This window comes from Nycticebus coucang, chromosome 10 (assembly GCF_027406575.1).
Source record: "Nycticebus coucang isolate mNycCou1 chromosome 10, mNycCou1.pri, whole genome shotgun sequence".
Lineage (NCBI taxonomy): Eukaryota > Metazoa > Chordata > Mammalia > Primates > Lorisidae > Nycticebus > Nycticebus coucang.
Genome location: NC_069789.1, coordinates 85,917,142 through 85,941,347, shown reverse-complemented (window position 1 = coordinate 85,941,347; position 24,206 = coordinate 85,917,142). Strand labels below are relative to the sequence as shown.

Genomic DNA, 24,206 nt, shown 5'->3' with positions numbered 1-24,206 from the left:
GGCGGAAGGGGCGGAAGGGGCGGGAGCGGCGGAGCATATAACTTCGGACGCAGCAAGCGGCGCTGAGATGCGCATAGAGCGTCGGCGGTGGCCTGGCGCTAGGAGTCTCCTTATTCTCTTTGGTGACGTGCCGGAGGGCAGTCAGCCTGTCTGAACCAAGTGAAAGGCTAGGGCGGAATGAACGGTAGGGGTTGTGGGGTGGTTTGAAGGACCGGGGAAGGCGGGGGAGGGAGGTGTGGAGGCGAGAGCGCTCAAAAAGCAATTGCGCAGGCGCGCCCCGGCGCAGACGCTAGTGGGTTACCCGGGGTATCCGCCCCAAGCGAAGAAGAATCGCGCAGACGCGGAGTCGCTGTACCGCGCATGCGTGCAAGCGAACCGCATTCCTGAACCAGAAGAGGGAGCGGTCCTTGTCTACTGCGCGGCGGGCGCTGTGATCCAAAGGCAGGACGCGACAGGTGCTTCTGAATCAGAGTGAAGGTGCTGTCAACCGGGAATACGAAGAAAGAACCTAGGTGTTTGATGTAAAAGTGCACTAAGCCAGCGTCTCCTGGCTCTGCTGATACTCATTCCACAGCCTTGTGAGGAATAAGAGGAGGTCCGCGAAAAGTGTTTTTAGATTACAAACATTGTAGCAAATGTTACCCGTTTTATCAGTTGGACCATGACCTCGAGAATTTTGAAAAGTTGTTTGCTAAATTGAACATAGTAATGGGAAAACAGATTATACTTAATCAGACCGCAGCTCAGTTAGAACCTCGGTTTAATGTGGATCTGATGTAATTGTAGCTTAAAACAAGGAGTGGCATTTAATACCACAAGAAAATATGCAGGTTTTAGTAAGCTGTTTTTGAATGTTGAAAATTGACCCATTTTCATCTGCCACTTTGGGAATCCCTAGGATTTGGGGAGATGAAAATTAGAAACAAGTGATCCGTGTGATTTTCAGTATTCTTTTCAATTCTATCGTTCTACATCTCTTAGAGGAAATGATGCCAGATTAATTTTGTCCTACGTGTTGAAGAAGCTGGTAAGGGCTTTCCCTAGAGAAAACTGCTGGTGGTAAAGGAACAGGGCCAATGAAGGCATAGCAACCCAGACCTAGCCATTAATGTGCCCAGTAAACAATTATAGGGCTGCCACATGCCTCAACTCTGTCTTAGCTGTTCACCCTTCAAGTCTCAGCATCTTGCGTTTAGCTTAGGTCCCCCCTGGGAATGACATAGGAATGGGCTTATCTGATTTCTAAAAACTGACGTTATTCTTAGAATATCACATCATACAACCCCTTGTTAAGATTCATTTTCAGAATTTAAAGTGTGAAGCCTTCTTGACTGTTCTTGGCAGAGATAGTTATACCCTCCTTTGTCTTCCTGGAATATTTTGTTTGCACTTATAAAATTGTATCATAATGGTTTATATATGATTCTCATCCATTAACCTTTTCAGCTTTGTTTTGTACTCAGTGCCTGGCCTATGATGTGTGCTTATTAAATCTTTCTTTATTAACAGATGGATAAAACTAGTGATCATATTTTTATTATAATTATATGTTTAATATTGGTCTTACCAACTAAATTGCAAGACCCGTGAAAGCAAGGACCATGTTGGTTTTCATTGGGCATTCAATAATTGTTGAAGGAATGCATACATAAATGAATGTAACGAATTTTATGAATATGTATGGAACACTTACTATGCGTAAGCCTGGACTGGTCAAGGAAGAGAAAGAATTTTATTTTAAAAAAGAACTTTATAAAATATTACTCTTAGATTGAGAAAGCTAATGGAATAATCAACAAATTAGAAAAAGATAAATAATGATAGTAAGGAACACATCGTAAGTGCTTAATGAGTAAAGTGGAGAATTGCCCTAGGAGCCAAAGCAAAAACAAATACTGAGGGCCAACCATGTTGAGGGGGGAAGGAATTAGTCTTTAAGAGAAATATATGGCTTGGTCAATAAGAAAGTATAATTAAAGGCATGCGCCCAGAAAATAAATAAGTAAAGATATTTCCATCAAGTTCGGGTATCTATTTGATAGTGATTGAAAAGGCTAGCTAGGAGAAATTTGTCTGAGGGCCAGACTGTAAGAAGTCATGAATCTAGTATGGAAAATAGCCAATAAACAACTGGAAATGTCAAACTAAATAACAAACAGAAGCTCTCTAAAAGAAAGATACATACTTGGAGATAAAGCATTGCAATGAAAATACACATGGCATAATAAACTACGTACACATTCAGGGAGATAAAGGAAGACAAAAGATTTTCTTTTAAATAAATGAGAATTATGTAATTGTTTTGAAATAATTATCCTTGGCTACAAAGATCATCAACAAGGGTGATGCCAATCTGAGACAAGACGGCATTTGCTGGGCAGATTTCCTTGCAGAAGTATTTTTTGTGTATGATTGCTGTGGCCTTTGTGCAAGATTGTGGGGTTTGCAGTCTTTTGTGATAGTTTTCGTCATTAAGCATACAAGCATGAGAACTCTTTCTTCTTGGCCTTCCCTGCCTCTGTCAAGGTTTTCTTAACATTAGTGACTCCATTGTTTCTTTGTTCTTTTTAGAGACAGAGGTCTGTGTATGTTGCCCAGGTGCAGTGAGTGAGTGGCTATTCACAGATGAGGTAACAGGCATCCTCAAACTTTTTAAACAGGGGGCCAGTTCACTGTTTAACAGGAGGGCCAGACTATAGTTTAAAAAAAAAAAAACTCTGAACAAATTCCTATGCACACTGCACATATCTTATTTTGAAATAAAAAAAACAAAACAGGAACAAAAACAATCACACCATCTCATGTGGCCTGCGTGCCGCAGTTTGAGGACCCCTGAAAAGCATACAGCCCTTGAACTCCTGAGCTCAAGCAGTCCTCCTGCCTCAGTCTCCTGAGAAGCTTGGACTACAGGCACTCTCCACTATGTCCCTTGTGACTTCATTTCGATGCTGACAATTTTCACAAAAATAAGGCATTGAGTGGGGGAAAAAACATATTAATAATGTCTTAAAAATGAAGTGTTCAGGGCAGTGCCTGTGGCTCAAAGGGGTAAGGCGCTGGCCCCATATGCCAGAGGTGGCGGGTTCAAACCCAACCCCGGCCAAAAACTGCAAAAAAAAAAATTAAATGTTCAGAAGATTAGTCCTAAAAGAAGTGAGAAATTAGAAGCAAAGAGACTAATTAGGAAAAAATGAAATATAAATAATAAGATTCTAGATTAGATGGTAAAAAAGTAAGGTAGTATTCAGAGAAAAGCACTAAAGAATCTATAGGATTAAGTTTCTTTCTGTAAAAGAATCTTTAAAATCCTTGAGGGCATGACCCATTTCTGTCTTGTTGATTGTTGCCTTTTCTGTGGTTGGCAGAATGGCCAATATGTTGATTAATTAAAAATGGCAGAACACAGACTAAGAAATGACTCCAAGGATGGCTTCTAGGGTAACATTATCTTGGCGGCATTGTAGACATCAGTGGGTGATTCATTTTTGAATATGTTGAGTAAGTGAGGTATGAAAAAAACATTCAAGGAACCATGTCCAGAGAGTGATTGAAAGCACAGAGCTAAGGCTGAGAGAATGTGCAGCACATGAGAAAAATAATGGAAATTTGTAAGGGAATAGTGTATCGATTGTGAATAGTTACTAAGGACCTATTATGTTTTGAATATATTGCCACATCCACAATTGTCAAACATCGGTAACTAAAAGAATCATCTATAGAGGTTGTTAAAAACCACAGATTCCTGTAGACCTGGGTTAGACCCTATGAATATGTATTTTTACCAGCACCCAGGTAAGTCTGATGCAGGTGACTGACCCTTTGAAAACACTGATTTGTGATGTAAGTAAAGTAAAAAGAATGTGTGAAATAGTCTCTTCCTCTCAGGTAGCTTATTCAGAGTACTGTTAAGATTTAAACATATCAAGGTTCTTGTTGAAATTTACTTAACCATTGTAACGGTGTTGAGAGGTGGGACCTTTAAGAGGTGATTAGGTCATAGAGACTGCCCTCATAAATGGATGAATGCCATTAGTGTGGTTGGTTATTGCAGGAATGGGCTCTTGATTAAAGGATAAGTTTAACCCCATCTTGCCTCTTTTGTCTTGTGCTCATTTCTGCCTTCTGTTTTTGCCATAGAATGACCCCTCTCACATGTCAGCACCACACTCTTGGATTTCCCTGGCTCCAAAGCTGTGAGAAGTAAACATCTATTTTTTTATGAATTACATAGTCTGTGTATTCTGTTATTAGAGCAGAAAACAGACTAAGATGGAACAAAAAGTGATATGACTTTAGCTGATAAATCTTCTAGGAAAAAATCAGTGCTTGGTATTACCTCTCTGGAACCTGTCTTCAGTAAAAACTAAATTCACAAAAAGAAGCTGAGAGTATATGATACAATGGAATTTCCCTTTTATATCAGATAAATGTGTAAAGACTAGTTGAAAAGTATTTGGTCCTTAATAACTGCTATTGGCAAGATCTGAGAAAGCAGAAGAAAAAAAGAGGAAGCATGACAAAACACAAAAACACAAGGAAGTCGGACAACTCAAGAAATAGCAAATAGGAGAAGAGAATGTTAAGAAAAAGGAATGTAAATGTGAAATAAAAAACTAAGTCCAAATAGTTAAAGAGTTCTGTCGTTAAATATATTAATCCTGTTAACCACAAAAATGAAGAGACAAAATCCAAAGTCATCTAACTTCAAACACTGGAATTAAGATGGAATGGAATTTTCAGGATTAAACTTCCCAAACATATTTTTGAGATGTCTTATCCAAATATAATATTTTAAGGAGACAAAGCTACTACTTTCCATCTATAGCTAGCCTTGCCCTTTGCCACCTAGTCTCCCAAAAAGCTCCTTCCTAAAAAATTGTATCTGCCTGACTCACCCGTAGGCTTAAAAAAATGCCTTCCTGCTAATTTTTTTTTTTTTAAGTTAATGTGGCTGCCCTGTTAAAACAAACTTGTAATGTGAAATAAACTATATAAGGCATTAAAAAGCTATTTTTTCTGTTAGTGGACAAAATTAAAAGTTTTTGTGAACCCAATAGTATAATAACGTATCTGGCAGGCTCGGCGCCTGTAGCACAGTGGTTACTGGCACCAGCCACATGCACTGGAGGCTAGTGGGTGGGTTTGAACCCAGCCCGGGCCAGCTAAGCAACAATGACAACTGCAACAACAACGAAAGTAGCCGGGTATTGTGGCGGGTACCTATAGTCCTAGCTCCTTGGGAGGCTGAGGCAAGAGAATCTCTTAAGCCCAAGAGTTTGAGGTTGCTGTCAGCTATGACGCCATGGCATTCTACTGAGGATAACATAATGAAACTCTGTCTCAAACAAATGTATCTGGCAGAAAATAATCCATAATCTATTGGTAAAATGAAAAGCTCCAACATACCTGTTGAAAACAGGTAGACATACCTATGAAAATGTATAATATTTTAATAGTTATTATTAAGGATTTTTTTTCCAAAAATATCTATCCCACGGGTGGCACCTGTGTCTCAAAGGCGAAGGGCACTGGTCCCATATGCCGGAGGTGGCGGGTTCAAACCCAGCCCAGGCCAAAAACTGCAAAAAAAAAATAATGTCTATCCCACTGTTTTCATTGTATGAAATTTTACCATTAGCTTTCATTCCTCTCCCATCCTGTGTAAAATTATAACCACTTTTTAAAGAAGATAAATAATAGCACTAATACCTTGGTTAGTAATCTAACAAATTAATGGAAAAGTTAATTTGTATTATTAAAGAACTTCTTTTGCAGGCTGCTAGAAACTTTAGTAAAGGCATCTGTAAAATATGGCCTGGGCCAATCAGAAGTATTGTGATAATGAAGAATTATAGGTGGAGTTATATGAACATGAACATCAACACAAATTCCCAAGTAGGGCTAATCAACTTTTTAAAAAAAAGTGCAGGGTTGAAAGGAACCAACATTGACTGTAAAACAATTACTTGTTTTATATATGGTGAATGTGTCTTTTACAAAGGTATGGGAAGGTATAAATCCACTTGAAGATCATAAACCAAAACAAAATGAGGTGTAATGAATTCTATAAGAACAGAACAATTGATACCATCAAAAAGTGGTATTTAAAGTCAGAAGGAAAAAAGTCAAGTCACTGAAACTAAAGCATGTAATGTCTTTCTATTCCATGGATTTAAGCACATTCATGTGTAATGTACCATAAGTCAGTGATCTGGGAAAATGTGTATAGTTAGAATTTAAAAAGATTTAAAACATTTCCAGTGTTAAGTACATTGTCCATTGTAATTCACATCAAGACTCCTTCCTAGAGGGAAAGTGAGTGATATTTTTCTGCCTAATAACCTGAGTATTCAGATATAAATAATAGCTTCTCTAATGCCTACTTCTATCACTCCTAAAGATTGTTATTATACTATGTAATATGAACTTAATATAAAACACTGTCAAGCAGACAGAACAAAATCATCAAATGATGAAATACAGTTTTAGTGTATGTGGAAAAGGAGGAAAGGGGCCAGTTTCTTGGAGGACAAGGAGGTTATGAGCTAACTTCAGTTCACAGCATGTCTCATATTATTACAGATTGAGTATCCCTTACCCAAAATGCTTGGGACACAAAGCATTTAGAATTTTTTTGAATTTTGTAATATTTGCATTATACTTGTTGGTTTGGCATCCCAAATCTACAAATCCAAAATCCAAGATGCTCCAACGAGCATTTCTTCTGAGCTGCATAATATCAATGTTTACAATTTCAACTTTTCAGATTTGGTATATCCAGGCTTGTAGTACTTTACAGGTGGGTCATGTCTCACCAAAAAGAGTGAGTTTTTCTTTACAAACTGCTTAGAAGTTCCATGATTAGAAATCCCACTAGTGGCAGAGAAAGTGATATGTGAAAGTTTTGTTGAAGGACAAGTCAGAGTTATCAAAGAGGAGTTTGAGTCCCATTCATAATTGTCTTCCAATCCAATTACCCTGGGCTCCTGCCCATATTCTCAGGAGAGAAGCCTGCAATAAAAGAATTAAGCCATTGAATTATATAAAGTACAACAACTGAATTGTGGACTTGTATAAACAACCTAGGATGAAGAATAGATAGGTAATATAATGATTTTGGTTAGATTTGTATCTGCTTAGAAGGAAAGTTATTTTGGGGGCATATTCTTAATCTTTGAAGGTTATGAGCAAGCATTCCTCTAACAATGTTTCCCCTTTCCTCTCTTAAGCAGTGTAGCAATTCTTATATCTTATTTGCTTTATTTGGATACAACAGGCACACCTTATTTCACACCCTGATTCCTCCCACACAGAACCCTGAACATCAAGCTAGTTCATCAACTCCATTTGCATTTATCAATTTTTAGAGAGATAGTAGAAACTGGCATCATCTCATCTTCAGTTTGGAAAAATTAGGTCAAAGCTGAAAGCTAATGGTCGGAATCTTGGCACTCTACTCTATACCCAACAACTGAGCATTGCTGAATCTGGGCCATCTCTGTTTGACAATAGTTCAACTGATACAAAAGCATAGATTAGTTTTGAATCAGAGGAACCATAGTCACAATTAAAAATAGATTGTCATAAACCATTCCTTATTCCTACTGCATAACTCTCAAATAACTTGGTAACAAGATGTAACCAAGTGTTGAGCTATCTCTGAAGAAATTACATGCTGCATTCTATACTGAAAATCTTAACTCGGTAATTACATCCTCTGCAATGTCAATCACAGTGTATTGTTATTCTATTGCTGCCATGGCAAATTGCCACAAATTTAAGAGAAATCAAACCTGATATTGGACTCCCAGTCTTAAGAACTACAAGGAAATAAATTTCTGTTGTTTGAACCACCCAGTCTGTGGTATCTTGTTATAGCAGCCCACAAACTGAATACAGGTAACCAGGAACTATTTTTAACAGCTCACTGGCACAATTTGAATAGAAATTTATTAATTGCAACTGTAAAATCACATGTTCTATTTGTTTTACTAATGGAAAGTCATCTTTCTGAGAAAGACACAGACCATGGTGGGACTTTCTTGAGAAAAATATTAAGAGTCACAGTTTAGTCAGCACCCATAGCTCAGTGGGTAGGGTGCCGGCCACATACACTCAGGCTGGCAGGTTCAAACCCCAGCCCGGGCCAGCTAAGCAACAATGACAACTACAATAAAAAAATAGCCAGCCATTGTGGCCGGCACCTGTAGTTCCAGCTACTTGGGAGGCTGAGACAAGAGAATCCCATAAGTCCAAGGGTTGGAGGTTGCTGTGAGCTGTGATGCCATGGCATTCTACTGAGGGCGACATAGTGAGACTCTGTTTCAAAAAAAGAATCACAGTTTATTTCCATGAGAAAGCATAATCAATGGTTGGTAAGAAACATGGAGAATTTGGCTAAAGGTCTTATAATAATCACTAAGTAAAAGATGGGCTAATCCTAGCACTCTGAGAGGCTGAGGTGGGTGGATTGCCTGAGCTCAGGAGTTCGAGACCAGCCTGAGCCAGAGTAAGATCCCATCTCTAAAAAACAGCTGGGCATTGTGGCCGGTGCCTGTAGTCCAAGCTCCTGGGGAGGCTGATGCAAGAGAATCATTTGAGCCCAAGAGTTTGAGGTTGCTGCAAGTTACAGTGCCAGGGCACTCTTCCAAGGGTGACAGAAAAAAAGAAAAAGAAACCGTGGGCATATTTAACAACACTAAGAACAATGAAAATTTAACTTACAAATGTTGAAGGCAAAAGCTAGCATGAAAAGGCAAATCAGGCAAGGCACAGTGGCCTACAACTTTAGTCCTCGCTACTTAGGAGGCTGAGAGAGGAACCCGGGAGTTCAAGTCCAGCCTGGGCAACATAGCGAACCCATCTCAAAAAAAAAAGGAAATCATCAACTGTGTAAAAATTTGCAGTAAATGAGAACAACAAATCTTAGCCCTATAATAGTGCACATTTGTATTTTGGATCCCCCATCCATTTGCCCTACGTTTGGTGACATTTGGGTATTCGTGCCCTTTCTTAGTTTTCATTCTATGTGGTTCTATGAGAGCCGGATGGCCTCTGAGCGATGTGATTTGCAGCTTTGGGGCAGAGCCTCCGGCAACTCATCCGCAGGTGTTAGTCGCGGAGAGGAAGCCCGAGCTGTGGCAATCCCTAAGCACTCATCATTATCTAATACTCCCCTCACCGGTTTGTTGACAGTCTTTTTTTTTTTTCAGTCTCAATAAATGGCTTCTGCGGAGGTTGCTTGGGGCTACCCTGCACTTATGGTTAGCCCGCCTCTTGCAAGTTTGTACTTCGCGGAGTTGTTCCTGTCATGCCTGTTTCCTTCACGCGGTGACGGGGATACGGCATTAGGGGTCAACAGATAGCAACTCCCAAAACTCCAGGAAGTGTAACATGATCCAGGCTTAAACCAATCAGTGAATCATATTCTTTTTTTTTTGGTAGAGGCAGAGTCTCACTTTACCACCCTCGGTAGAGAGCCATGATGTCACAGGACTCACAGCCACTTCCAGCTCTTGGGCTTTCGCGATTCTCCTGCCTCAGCCTCCCGAGCAGCTGGGACTACAGGCGCCCGCCACAACGCTCGGCTATTTTTTGGTTGCAGTTCAGCCGGGGCTGGGTTTGAACCCGCCACACTCGGTATATGGGGCCGGCGCCCTGCTCACTGAGCAACAGTGAATCATATTCTTAATGCTTCCCCAAGAGATTGGTCCAGGGATGCAAATAATTTAGGAAAGAAGAACATTTGCTGGAATATCTAGGAGGAAGAATTTGGTTTGTTTCTTTGTTTTCATTGGATCTGAAGCATAAGAGATCTTCCCCTAGACAGGGACTGAAACTGTTAACCACCACCTTGGTACCAACTTGCTACCATGTGGAACCCCTGAGTGAAACAAATTCCGAGGAAAGGAATTTTTAAAATTCCTTAACAAATTCCTGTTAAGAAATCGAGAGAAATGAAATTCTGACCACGGCATTTCAGCCCTGAATTCAGCCATGCTTGTTACAGCGCTATCCCAAAGTATATAGTTACCCTTAACTGCAGTCATTGCATTTACCATTGTAAGTGTTTCAACTAGACTAAGATTCTTGATTGCACTGACTGTGCCTTTTCTGGTCTATTCCTAGCATCTGGCAGAGTACCTGAAACAAAAAGGGCAGGATTAATAATTTTTTACTGAACGGATGTTGAATTAATATTCTCATTTTTAAAATGATATAAAGAATAATTCAACTTCCTATGTAATTTTGACTTTTGTTTACAACATCATGAAGGTATTTTTTTAGTTCAGGGTGAATATATGACTCACAGAGAACAGGCTAGTATCCTCTTAATATCATAAGTCCATATTTATGGTGGGTGACATTTGTTACATTTCCAAACACCCCCATAGCAACTGAAGTTTCAAAAATAAACTCAAAAGATATTTTCATCTTTGTCAGTTCACAAACTATGTATCAGATCAGGAGCTCGGTAACAATCTGTTGTGCAAGTCCTTGTTTGCCTTTTCCTACTTGGGAGTCCTCAGTGAAATCTAAATTGATGTTATTCATTTGATTGTTTGTTCTTTTATTCATTCCTATGTTCAGCCAATGTATCCTTAATCTATTGTTGCATACCAAATATTTATAAATTCAGCAGCTTAAATAACATCCACTTATATGGTTAATGGCTCTATAGTTTGGCAATTTCTATGGAGCTCAGCTGGGAAATTCTTCAGTCTCACTTGGATTCCCATGTGTATCTGTAGTCTGCTACTGGATTGGTAGGGGCTAAAAGATCTACAATGACCTCAGCTGGAACAGCAGCAATCTGCCCTATGTGGTGTCTTGCTATGTTAACCTGAGTATTAACTAAAGTTGAAGTATAAAATATAAAACACTTAGGTTCAAGATGTCACGAGTAGGCAATAATAAGAGAAATTAGTATTGAGGCTGTGGAATAAAAGTCAAATCTGGATTCAATAAGCAGAGATTTTATTCAAAAGAATTATTGCAATAGGGGGAGGAAGATTATTGCAGTGGGAAAAAATGCTTTGACCACATGTCTACAAGTGACTTGAGAGTCCGGCAGAAAGAGTTTTTTTATAGAGAGAAGTAAACAAAGCTAGAAAGAACCATGTGTTGGGGAAGGGGTGGCGGAATAGATGATGTGATCAAATAGTAGATCAGAGACAATTTTACCCTGAGTTCAGTTTATTCTTAGGAGAGGCTCTATGCTGGCTCAGTATGATGGTGGTGTTGTGCCCAGATCTCGAAATCCCTCACAAAGACCACCAGGGAGCCAAGTCCGATGCAAAAGCAAAAGGGCCTTTTATTGCAAACTAGAGCTTGGGCTCCTGGGGACTCGCTGCAACTGGATCTGAGCCAGGAGCCTGGAGCTCTGGAGCAGGGGGTTCTTATGGTCCGGCAGAGCAGGTGGGCGTGCAAAGCTTGAAACAAAGGGGGCGCTTCTGGATTGGTTAGGTGGGGGGGAGGTCCCTGATTGGTGGGCGGTTGTCTCATAATTTCGGGAAACTGCCTGGGCTTGTCTGAAAAGTCAAACTTTCTGAGTGAAATGGCAAGGAAAGCGAAACTTAACTCCTAAGATGGCGCTGGTCTGGTTCTTTCAGTGGGGCAAAAGTTAGGGGCCTAGAGGAAGGAGCGAGCTTAACCAAAATTTTGCTAAGGAGCGTTTTGTTCCAATTGATCAATTTTTTTTTTCTTCTTTCTATATAAAGAGCCTCCCAGTCTGCATGTACTGGTCATCAGAAAATGTGATTCAGGGAGATAGATACATAGACAATGAAATGAGAAAGTATGGCTGGCTGAGCTTCTATGCTGAAACTTTGACTAGAAGCCTGGAAGTTATGACATCCAGGAGTCTTAACATAATTCCTATCAGTGCTTCCAAGCCTTTCTGTATTGTACTGTCAGGAGAAAAAATTTGGATAACATTTTATTTCATAAAATAGAATAAATGTTCCAATGAGTCCAGTGGAGGAGGCTAGCTTTTTAGACATTAAAAAGAGGAGCGGGTGCAGTGGCTCACACCTATAATCTTGGAGGCCTAGGCAGCTGAATTGATTGAGCTCAGGAGTTCAAGATCAGCCTGAGCCAGAGTGTGACCCTGTTTCTACTAAAAATAAAAGAATTGGCTGGGCATTGTGGCGGCTACTTGGGAGGCAAGAAGATCTCTTGAGCCCAAGAGTTTGATGTTGCTGTGAGCTATGATGCCCCAGCACTCAACCCAGGAAGACAGAGACTCTATCTCAAAAAAAACTAAAAGGCAAAAGAAAGCAAAAACAAAGAAGGAAAAGCAAATTGGTTATTTCAAAGTTATTTTCCTTATAAAGTAGGAATAGGATGACAGAATAATAGAGAAATTGTTAACATTAGGTTACTTCTTGTTACTCCAACCTTGTAAGGTGGGAACAGGGAGACAGAACAATAGAGAAACTGTTAGTTAATATTGGGTTCCTTCTGGTTACTCCTAGTTGTAAGGATTAAAACAGAGGGAACTTCATTATCATGCCAATTAAAAACTGAAACTGGCCTGTTGGAATAATTAGGCAATCTTTCTCTCTTGATTTCTCTGATTACAACTATTTCAATTTGGTTATCATAAGTGACTCCATTTTGATTTTTATTCTGGTCTTTTGGGGTCAAGTGTAGGGGGTTAGTCCAAAAAAGTGGCCTTCTATAATTTGTGTTTAACAGTACTCTTTAGCTCTATCACATTTTGTTGTATTTTTATTATCATATTGATTCAAAATATTTGTTAGTTTTTCTTCTGATTTCTTATTTGACTATTTAGAAGTTTGTTGTCCAATTCCCAAATAGTTAAGGCTTTCCTAAATATCTAATTGCTATTGATATCTAATTTAATTTTGTTGTGTTTAGAGAATAAACTCTGAAAAAATTCAAACTTTTATAACATACTGGGATTTGTTTTATTTCCCAGCATGAGGTTAATTGTGGCAAACCATCTATGTGCACATGGAAGAATATGACTTCTGAAGTTCTTAGGTACATTGTTAGCATTAGGGTGGTTAACAAGTTTTTTTAGATAATCAATATCCTTACTGATTTTTATCGGTTATTAAGGGGGATATTGATAGTTCTACTTCTGATTATGGATTTGCCACCTTGTCTTTTTGGGTCAGTTTTTGCTTCACCAGTTTTTAAGCTCAGTTATTAGCCACTACATTTTAGGATTGCTACATCTTCTTCATGGATTGATCCATTTATCCCTATCTTTATTCTCCTTGTCTTGAGGTCCAGTAAGCCTAATATTAATAAAATTCTCAGCTTTCTTTGGCATACTATTTACATAATATATATTTTCCATACTTTCTTTTTAACCTATCTGTATCTTTTTACATTTAATAAAATTAAGACTGTCAGATATTGGTCTATCTCTTTTTTTTTTTGAGACGGAGTCTCACTATGTCATCCTTGGTAGAATGCCATAGCATCGCAGCTCACAGCAACCTCAAACTCTTGGGCTTGAGTGATTCTCTTGCCTCAGCCTCTTGAGTAGCTGGGACTGGAGACACCCGCCACAACACCCAGCCATTTCTTTGCTGTAGTTGTCATTATTGTTTAGCAGGTGTGGGCCGGGTTCAAACCTGCCTGGCATGGTGTATGTGGCCAGCATCCTAACCACTGAGCTACAAGCACCGAGCCAGGTCAATCATTTTTGTCACTCACTTTCAATTTGCCAAATCCATTATTTTGTTTTTCACTACCTCCTTTCTTGACATCTATTATTCTAAAATAATATTCCTTTATTATTATAGAATTTATTAATAATAAACAGAATATTATTTTACTATTCTAGTGTAATCATATTATTGGCTTTTAAGCTATATTACTTTGCATTATTCTTTAGGGTTGCTATCAAGATTACAATATGCATACCAATCATAGTTATCACATTTATAAACACACAGATGTCTATTTTATAAATACTGTGGGCAATATGTTGGAGGAAGCCTGATTATGTGTTTTTACTCTAAAGAAGGTTAAATTTTGTTCTGACATTCAGTCAAACTTCTTAAATCTAGCAGATCCTTTGGTCTTGTCATGCTTCAGTTTTGAGCATAGTCCTTGAATGTGACCCCAATCCTGGAGCATAGCTCCTACTGGAAAGTGTGGCCTTCCTAAAGTTCCAAGCATGTTCCTAAGATAATCAATGAGGTCTTTCAACTCTGGCTGAACTGGGACTTCAATATAATAATTTCTCTCGCAGCTTTGTTGCAGGCAATCCCTACAAGGCTTCGGTAGTCTTGTCCTGTGTTTGTGTAGGCCAACCCATGGCCCTGGTACCATAATGAGTCCCATACAGATATCTGGGCTTCTGTTGACATGCAGTTCCCTCAATTTAAGTCCTCTGCTCCAGAAATTCCAACTGCTTCAGAAGTCTCTCTCTTATCTTTACTACCTAAGCACAACAAAAGCACTTCCACCTGACTTTTGCTTTCTTCCTGTATGACAGAAAAATATCCCCAATAAAAATCTGAGGTGGTCGTGAGGCTCACTGGGAGTGTTTCTATTTTCTCAGTGTTCAATCATGCACTGACTGTTGTTCAGTGCCTGAACAAAATTGCCTCTCCTATTTTGTCCATTTTTGTGTTGTATTTTATCATTTGGGATTGTTTCCTTTGTCCTGGGTAGAAGCAGAAACTTCTGTGTGATACTTTAGAAATATAATGGACTAAATGCAATGTGCTGTCCTGTATTGGGATCCTGGAATGGAAAAAAGGCCTTAATTGAAAAACTAATGTTACACAAATAATGTTTGCAAGTTTAATGAATAGTAATGTACCAATAGAAAGCTTTTAGTTTTAACAGATGTACCATAGTTACATAAGATATTAACATTAGTAAAACTGGGTGAAAGGCATACAGGAACTCTACTCTTTTTGTAATGTTTTTTCAAGTCTAAAATTATTTTATTTTATTCTTGTGCCAAGTTTTAAATTTTATTTCATTTTAAAATGAATCACATATAAAATCCAAAAGACACACCGAACAGAAAGCCTGCAAAAGCATTACCACGTAGTGTTAATCTAATGCCACTGCCTCTTTTTTTTTATTAAATCATATCTGTGTACGTTAATGCATTTGTGGGGCACAATGTGCTGATTTTATATACTATTTTGGAATGCTTATATCAAACTGGTTAACATAGCCTTCACCTCACTTACTGAATTATTGTGTTTAGACATTTATACTCTACACTTAATACAATTGACACGTACCCTTGCAATATGCATCATAGGTGTGGTCCCACAGTTTACCCTCCCTCCATCCACCTCTCCCCTTCCCTCCCTTACCCCTCCTTTTCCCTCCTTCATCCTGGGCTATAGTTGTGTTTTGTCTTTCATATCCAAGTGTGGGTGACTATACACTGGTTTCATAATAGTACTGAGTACATTGGATACTTTTTCTTCCATTCTTGAGATACTTTACTAAGAAGACTATGTTACAGCTCCATCCATGTAAACATAAAAAAGGTAAAGTCTCCATTGTTTTTAAGGCTGCATAATATTCCATGGTATACATATACCACAATTTATTAATCCATTCATGGGTCAAAGGATTAATCCACTTGGGCTGCTTCTATGACTTGGCAATTATGAATTGGGCTGCAATAAACTTTCTGGTGCAAATATCTTTGTTGTAAAGTGATTTTTGGTCTTCTGGATATATACCTAGTAGAGGAATTGCAGGATTGAATGGCAGGTCTACTTTTAGTGCCTTAGGTGTTCCCCAAACTTCTATCCAAAAGGAGCATATTAGCTTGCATTCCCACCAGCAGTGTAGAAGTGTTCCCTTTTCTCCACATCCATGCCACCATCTCTGGTTTGGGGATTTTGTTATGTGGGCTACTCTTACAGGAGTTAGATGGTATCTCAGTAATGTTGTGTGCCATGGCCATTATTGATAGTAACTAACGCATAACACTGAAGATTTTTAAAATTTCATACCTGTAGTAACTCATTCCTCCTCACCAGAAAAACAACTCTGTATGGTAGATGCTGTTAACATCTTCATTTTACAGATAAGAAAACTGTACCAAAAGAGAGATCAAGCCAGTAAACAGCAGATTGGAATTTGAATCCAGGCAATCTGGCTTCCTCCTCTTTCAAACTGCCATATAATACTTCTTTATGTTAGCTGCTGAAGGTGCTTTTCTGTAATACCTAAGGCCAGGCAAGAACAATTATATCTCAATAGATGCCTGCGCATAATGTTGAGGGACTCAATGTTACAAGAGTTACACAGACAGAAATAAAAGGCCAAGAAATATCAAAAGGAATCAACTGGATCATGTATTTCTTCCCAATACCAGGCATTAAATAAATCATCCAAAAACTTAGCCCCCTATTACAAAGTGTCTTAGTTTATTTATCTGAGTCTGGGTAATTTATAAATAACAGAAACTTGCTGTCCCACTGGAAGGTTTTCAGGAGCAATAACACACATGGAGCTGTCATCTCTTATGATAACAATGCCTTCTTCTGCATACCTCCTAAAGGACCTGCCTAAGCCTGTTTTACAATTAAATTTTCTTGGTAAGTAGTTTCTGGAGCCTAGAAAGGCCAGGGTTGAGGGGTGGCATCTTGTGAGGGTCTTCTTGGTAAAGCATAACATGGCCAAAGCATCTCATAGTTAAATAGAACATATAAGAGAGAGAAAAGGGGCCCTAATTCAAGCTTTATAAGGATGCCACTTCCACAATAACGAACCTCCTCGTGCACTACAGAATTAATCCATTTGTGAGGACAGACCCTCATGATCTAAAGACCCCTTAAAACTTCTACCTCTTAACACTGTCATATTAGGAATTAAATTTCCAACACATGACCTTTGGAGGACATATTCAAACCCTAGCACCAAGGGGTAAAGGCAGAAAACAAAGAAGGAAAATAAACACTAAATATTTATCCTCAAAAAAGCTGATTAACATTTTACCACAAAGACATTTGCACTAGAATGTTTACTACGGTTCAGTTCATAATTGCTAGGTCTTGGAAGTAACCTAAGTGCCCACCAACCCATAAATGGATCAACAAACTTGGTATATGTATATCATGGAATATTATTCAGCCATTAAAAAAGATGGAGACTTTACATCTTTTACATTTACCTGGATGGAGTTGAAATATATTCTTCTTAGTAAAGTATCACAAGAATGGAAAAATATTCAATGTACTCCATGCTAATATGAAATCGATGTATGAACAATCACATGCTCATAAGGACAATAAAACACTAATATAGTCCAGTTTGGGGGTAGAGGGAAGTGGGAGGGGGGAGGGAAAGGACGTTTGGCAGAAGGAAGGAGGTCATGAGCGTTTATAACATGCCCTCTCAGGGAGGGGCTCTTCTACAAATGGAACTTTATCCTGGAAGTGAGGACAATGTACCTAAAAATTGTACCCTCATATTAATTTGAAAAAATAAAAATAATACCCCCCAAACAGCTGATTTAATCGAGAATTTGTTAATTTTTTTTCTCAGAGTGACTGATACACTTAAAAATATGCCTTCAAGTTATTTCTGCTACTAAGAGGAAGTGAGGACTTTGAAGCTAGTTGAGCTGTGTTACAGAAAATAAAGTTATAATCTGCACATGAGTCATCACGTATACATTTCAAACAGGCTGTAAACGCAAATCACACTATGTCACTTTCTCACTGAAAACTATCTAGCGGCGGCTTCCCACTCCTTAGGAAAAGTCCAAAATCATTCTGTGGGCCTAAAGGGCCTTCTTCCCAGCTCCTGAGCTTCAGCTCCTATTTTTCTTTGCTCTCTTGGCTTCAGTCAAGTTTTTTATACACACTTTTTTTTTTTAAATTCACAGCAATTTCTCAAAAGAAATATCCATTCTCTCCAGTGGAGTGCTAATGGAGGTGAGTGGTGAGATGTGGCACTGTTTGAGTCTGCACACAGTGAGGAAGAAGTTACGTGTGTATCTGCTTTTTAATAAACTTGTGGGGTTTTTTTGTTTGTTTTTTGCATTTTTTGGCCAGGGCCAGGTTTGAACCCACCACCTCTGGTATATGGGGCCGGCGCCCTACTCCTTTAAGCCACAGGTGCTGTGTTTTAAAACAGTTTTAGATTTACAGAAAAATTGTGACGATAACACAATTCTCTTACACATGTGCATCCTTTAAAGCTGGGGATATGTTCCAAGAAATGCATTATTAGGTGATTTTGTCCTTGTGCAAACATCTTAGAGCATACTTACACAAACCTAGATGGAATAGCCTCCTACACATCTAGGCTATATGGTACAGCCCATTGCTCCTAAGCTACGCACTTGTACAGAGTGTTACTACACCGAATACTGTGAGCAATACTTACACAACGGTAAGTATTTATATCCACAAACATAGAAAAGGTACCGTAAAATACAGTATGGAAGATTTTTTTTTTAAATGGCCCACTTGTATATGGCGCTTAACATGAAAGGAGCTTGGAGTACTGGAAGTTGTTCTGGGTGAATCAGTCAGTGAGTGGTGAGTGCATGTGAAGGCCTGGGACATTCTTGCACACGGCTGCAGATTTTAAAATACTGTAAATCTCGGCTACACTAACTTTATTTAATTTTTTTTCTTTCTTCATTGATAAATTAACCTTAGCTTACTATAATTTTTTACTTAGTAACTTAAAAAATTTTATGAACTGTTTGGCTCTTTTGTTGCAACAGCTTCACACCAAATGTAACCCTGTACAAACACATTCTCTTTCTTTATGTGCTTGTTCTATAAGTTTTTTCCTATGAAATTTCTTTTAAATTTTTAAATTTTCTGTTGAAAACTCAAACACACACATTAGCCCTGACCTACATAGTCATCCACCTCCACCTCTTATCTCACTGGAAGGTTTTCAGGGGCAATAACACACACGGAGCTGTCATCCATGATAACAATGCTTTATTCTGGATGCCTCCTGAAGGACCTGTCTGAGGCTGTTTTAACTTTTTTTTAAAAAGTACAAGGAGCACATTCTAACAAATGTGCTATACTAGATTATACAAAAAGTGTAGTCTAGTATTGTAAATGGGTTAACCAGTAGTAGTCATTTATTGTTATTATCAAGTATGATGTACTGTAAATAATTGCACATACTAGACCGATAAATGACTGGCAGCACAGTAGGTTTGTTTACACCAGCACCGCTACAAACATGTCAGTAATACATTGTACTATAACATCACGATGGCTATGAGGTCACCAGGTGATAGGAATTTTTCAAATCTCTTATGATCTTATGGGACCACCATTGGCCATGCAGTCCATCGTTGACCTGAATGTCATTCTGCAGTGCATAATGGAATGTACTCCACACCCAGTTTCCCCTATTATTAATATCTTACATTAGTATGTTCATTTATTTGTTTTTTACTATAAAGGAATACCTGAGACTGGGTCATTTATAAAAGAGGGAGGTTTAAATGGCTCAATGTGTTGCAGGTCATACCAGAAGCGTGGTGTGGCATCTGGTTGGCTTCTGGATAGGGCCTCAGGCTGCTTTTATTCATGACACAAGATGAATGGAAGCCAGTGTGTGCAGAGACGATGTAGTAAGAGAGAAAGTAAGAGAGAGAGGAGGAACAGGTGCCAGGTTCTTTTAACAAGCTGCTCTTATGGGAAGTAATACAGTAGGACTCACACCACCTCACCATGAGAGAGAGCACTATTCTACTCATGAAGAATCCACTCTCAAGATCCAAAACCACCCATTAGACCCCACGTTCAAAACTGGGGATCAAATTTCAACATAAGGTGATAAAGAAACCATATCTATACTATAGCGGTATGGTACTTTTTAATATAATTAATGATTTTATATAGATATATTTCTATTAATCCAAGTCCAAACCCAGGCAGATTTTTAAAGTTTTTACCTAAAATACTTTCATTCTGGGATCCAATCCAGAATACATTACATTTAGTTATTATATTTCCTTGGTCTGTTCTTGGATGTGACATTTTCTTACACTTTCCTAGTTTATAATGGCCTTGACAGTTTTGAGGAGTACTGGTCAAGGATTTGACAGAATGTTCCTCAACTAGAGTTTCTTTCTTTCTTTTTTTTTTTTTATGATTAGATTGGGGTTATGGGTTTTTTGGAGGAAGACCACAGAGGCACCATGTCATTTTTTATCACAGCATATTAAAGATACTTACTAGCAACGTAATTGATCACCTTGATCGCCTGGCTGAAGTAATGCTTGTCATGTCTATGCTGTAAGTTTCTTACCCCCATCCTCCTTCTTTCCCTCTTGTATTCTATGAAAAGAAGCCACTACATACAACCTACATGTAAGCTGTGGGGAATTATGCTCCACCTCCACGAAGGTAAACTATCTGTATAAATAATTTGTACTTCTGCATTAGAGATTAGTCTTTTCTTCCCTGTTTACTTATTTGCTCAATTTATTTATATAAGTATGGACTCATGGATATTTATTTTCTACTTTGGGTTATAACCCAATACTACTTATTTATTTTGTTGCTCAAATGTTTCCAACTTTGGCCACTAGATCTTCCCATAGGTCCAGTATTCCTTTGACATACTCTCTTCATTATAGGTTTGTTGTTGTTGTTTACCACTTCTTACTTTCTGACACTGAAAGATTAGTCCAGTTTTGTCTTGGATATTTCTTGCCCTCATCCTAGAATTAGCCATTACTCTGAGGAACAACTTTCCTTTTATAGGAGAATATAGAGTTATGGTCCAAGATCTGGGTGCAAGACATGCTTGTTGCTATTGGGCTTCTAGGCCCTCCCAGCTGACAGACCAAAGAAATATAAGTGTGTATACTAACCATTGTATATATACATATTCATGTTTATGCATGTAACCATGTTGATTTATATTAAGTAAACATGAGTTTAACTCAATGTCTCCAACTCTCATCTATTACCACGTACATCTTTTTAGCCTCTTCCTTTTGCTTAATCTGTAAGTTCCAACTTCAACAGTGAGAAAACTGGCTCTCCCCATACCATACCATCCATTTACTTTAATTCCAGTGTGTTATTTCCGGTGTATATATGTGGCAGTATGAAACTGAACCCTTAGTGGGAAATAACATAATCAGCTAGAGTACAGTGCCTATGAACAATTTCTTTTGACTTCAATCTTACAAATTCCACTCATTCCCAAGGAATGTAATTTGTAATTCATTTAGATTGTTTTGTCACATTCTGCATTTCATTCTGAGAGTTATCCACCTTCTAAGTGATTTTCTTTTAAATTCTCTTACATTAAGATTTACTCTTTGTGCTTTAAAATTTTGAGTTTTGACAAATGAGTAGTGTCATATTTTTACAATTACAGTATCATACAAAATAACTTCACTACCTTAAAATCCCTTACGCTTCACATTTTCATCCCCCATCCTCATGTCTGAATTCCTGGCAATCACTGCTTTTAATTTTTTTTTTTAACTGCCTCTACAGTTTTGCTTTTTCTACAGTATCATAGAGTTGAAATCATATAATATGTAGCCTTTTCAGATTGGCTTTTCCACTGAGCTACATACATTTAAGATCATCCATGCCTTTTCATGGATTGATAGCTTATTATTTTTTATCTTAGAGTAATATTTCATTGTAAGGATATGGCACAGTTTATTCACCTGTGTTTTCTTCTAAGACTAGTGTAAATATTTGTGTATAGGTTTGTATGTTGATACAAATTTGAAATCATTTTTGTAAATACCTAGTAACACAATTGCCATATCATTTTGCAAGTATATACTTGGTTTTTCAAGAAACTGCCAAACTGTTTTCCAAAATGCTTGTATGTTTTTGCATTCCTGCCAGCAAAGAATGAGAGTTTCTGTCTTTGTCTGTATCAGCTGAGAGCTTTTTAAAACAAATTGCTGGGCCCCACCTAGTGTTTCTGATTCAGTATTTCTGGCATCAAGTCCAAGAGTTCTTGTTTTTAACAAGTTCCAAGTTATGTTGCTGGTCTAGCGATTACACATATTATTAAATATTTCATATACATTGCATAGCAATAGTACAATATCATAATCAGTAAACTAACATTAAAATAATCCATTGACCTTATTCATATTTTGCCAGTTTTATATGCACTCATTGTGTGTGTACCTAGTTCTATACAATTTTATTGCATGTGTAGATTTGTGTGATTACCACCCACAGTCAAGATACACAGTAGTTCCATCACAAACATGCTTTATGTATCACTTCACTCCTCCTCCCCCTCACGGCTAATACCTGACAACTATTAATCAGTTCTCCATCTCTGTAATTTTGTCATTTCAAGAATGCTACAAATGAATCATATGACCTTTTGGGATTGGCTTATTTTCACTCAGCAAAATCTCCTCGAGATATGTCAAAGTTGTTTTGCATATCAATAATTTGTTCCTTTTTATTGCTCAATAATAGTCCATGGTATGGATATGTCACAGTTTAATGATTCATCTGTTAAAGGACATCTGGATTATTTGGAATGTTCAGGTTTTTTTTGTATGTGTGAATATAGTTTTACATTTCTTTAGGATACATACCCTGGAGTGCAATTGCTCAGTTGCATGGTTACTGCATAAAGAAACAAACAGATGTCTCTTCCCCCCCCACCAGGCACTGCCCTGCTCCTTGCAGAGCTAGGGAGACAGTAGACTCAGAGCAGCATTGCTAGGTGGACACAGCTGGCAGTGAGGTTATTGGGGACTGCTTATCTCTAGCTGCAGGAAACTCATGCCCTGCTTTGTTTCCATGGCTGGAGGCAGTGGATAGTCTTCCATTTGCATGTGATTGTTGTTCAGGAATATTTTACCTTGAACACAGAAGCAGGAAGTCTCATAGTTGTCCTGATATGTCCTCATTATGAGAAGAATTTTTGTCTGAAACACCATTATCAGTCAGATCATGAATGTAAAAAACTAGAAATCCCGTAGCCTGGTATAGCTATCACTCAGAAACTTGTTAAAGACATTATTGATTCCAATGCAGAAGAGATGGCAAGTAAATGATTTGTGGAAAGGTACAAAAAATAGTGAAACAGCTGCAAAGGTTGTATTGAAGAAATTAAACATCATGCTGATGGGGCTAAGTCATTGCCACAGGGTGTCTCTTATAATTGACATTCTTTATTTTTAATCCAATTTGATAGCATCTTTCTTTAATAGACAGAAAAGAAATTGCTTTCAGATTTTCTCACCTGAGGGGAGAAAAGAGAAGAAGAACAAACCAAGGTTCTTTTGCTATTGATGGAACGTTGGAAAGACCAGAGACTTTGCAGCTTATTTAGCCAGACTTAAAATGACCACAGCAAATTCAGGTTATGTCACATTAGTTCAGGAAAAGCCTTGGATGATACTTTGGAAGCCTGGATTATTAAGGAGGATTATCCTTTACATAATGATGGAAATATTATCTTGGAATATTTTGATGATGAAGAGCAATTTGAAAATTTTGATTTTTACTTGGAACAGTCATTCAAGAATTCAAGCCAGAAATCACAAGGAAAATTCTACGTACATGTTTAAGTCACTTTTTTTGACTACAAATACTATTTTTTTATTTTTAAAGGTTGCCTTTTAACTTATTACCACTGTGTCACATTTTACATAATCAGTCTTAAATTCAAGTTTTTGTGCCTTAAAGTTTAACTATGAACTGATAATTATTAACAAATTCTTGGATTTAATTAGCTTTTATTACATTATGTGGCAACAGCGACACAGGTGTATTTCCGCGTGTGTTAATTTCAGTTATTGATTGGCTATGACACTGCTCCATTCACTCCAGGATTGAAGCTGAAGGAACGACCCCTTTTTGGGACATTGCCATTCTTATGTCAGAGGGTGAAGGAGATGACAGACATTTCAGTTGACTTTCAGAAGACACATGTGCTATGTTTGCTCTATATAAATCACATGGCCAAGCCTACCGTCATGGAGCTAGGAAGTATACATAGCCTTACTATCTACTGATGTCATGATGTACAAATTGATGTATGTATGTGAATTATAGAAACTTAAAGATCATCTCATTCAGTCTTCTAAGTTTTTGGATAAGGAGGCTCAGGCCAAGGAAGGGAGCATGATTTTTTTTGTGCGTTACCTAACTGTGCTGGGGCATAATTCGGATAAAGACCTTTCTCCAGTAGGATTCAGATTTTTTGTTTGTTCGAATGTATTACAACTAAGAAGAAAGGCAGGTAGT

The 24,206-nt window shown here is 38.1% G+C and overlaps 1 pseudogene; it reads left to right on the top strand.

Annotated features, from left to right (window-relative positions):
* The first annotated feature begins 9,047 nt into the window (after positions 1-9,047).
* LOC128596457 (AN1-type zinc finger protein 1-like) lies at positions 9,048-23,527 on the top strand (annotated as a pseudogene).
* The last annotated feature ends 679 nt before the right edge of the window (positions 23,528-24,206 follow it).